A 1,134-nucleotide genomic window follows, 5' to 3' on the forward strand; every position below is an offset into this window, starting at 1 on the left:
ATATATATATATATATATATATATATATATATATATATATATATATATATATATATATACATATATATGTATGTACACATATATATATATATGTATATATGTACACATATATATACGTATGTATATATATATACACATATATATATATGTATAGATATATACATATATATGTATATATACATATATATGTGTATATATATGTAGATATATATAAATATATATTACATTGTATGTACATATATATATATATAAATGTATACATTAATACATGTATGTATACTGTTCCAAAATTTTAACGACTTAATTTGAAGACATGGGCTCTATTTGTGATGTGAAATTTGTTTCGATAGAAGAATTATATCGCAGCTTTCGCATCGGAATATTTGTCACTATTATTATTATTATTATTATTATTATTATTATTATTATTATTATTATTATTATTATTATTATTGCTGTTGTTATTATTATTATTCTTTATTATTTGTTTCTTGTTTTAATTATACGAGTGTAATCGCTGTTATTTCTGTTGTTGCTGTTGTTCTTGTTAACGCTTGAATATATTTTAAAGGTATGGACGAATCGTATCAATCAACAAGTGTATATGTTAAGACATTAAAAGCGAAAATAATGAAGTCTGTATAATTTGGAGTAGTAAATATGTTCATTAATCGTCTATGTTTAAAATTCAAATGATGAGAAAGTATATGTACGATCATGCACGTACGCATAAACAGACAAGTTTTTACTTGTGCGTATAAGTGTATATGCGTGCGTGCATGTGTGCTTGTGTGTTTGTGCAATCAAAGATTTCAGAAAGATTTCATAATTTCATTCTAATTTATATAGTTGTTTCCCCGTTAATCATACAAATATCATGCTTACATTTGCGTATGTAATGAAGAAGAAAGTACAATCAATGATTAAGTACTTTTCAATAAAATAATTAATGAGATGATGCTATATGAAGATTTGGAGACACATGTATGTAAGTATCTACCTATCACACTATGCGTACACACACGTGCACGCACATATATATCTATCTCTCTCTCTCTCTCTCTCTCTCTCTCTATATATATATATATATATATATATATATATATATACACACACATACATATATATATTTTT

Source organism: Octopus bimaculoides, chromosome 5 (assembly GCF_001194135.2).
Source record: "Octopus bimaculoides isolate UCB-OBI-ISO-001 chromosome 5, ASM119413v2, whole genome shotgun sequence".
Lineage (NCBI taxonomy): Eukaryota > Metazoa > Mollusca > Cephalopoda > Octopoda > Octopodidae > Octopus > Octopus bimaculoides.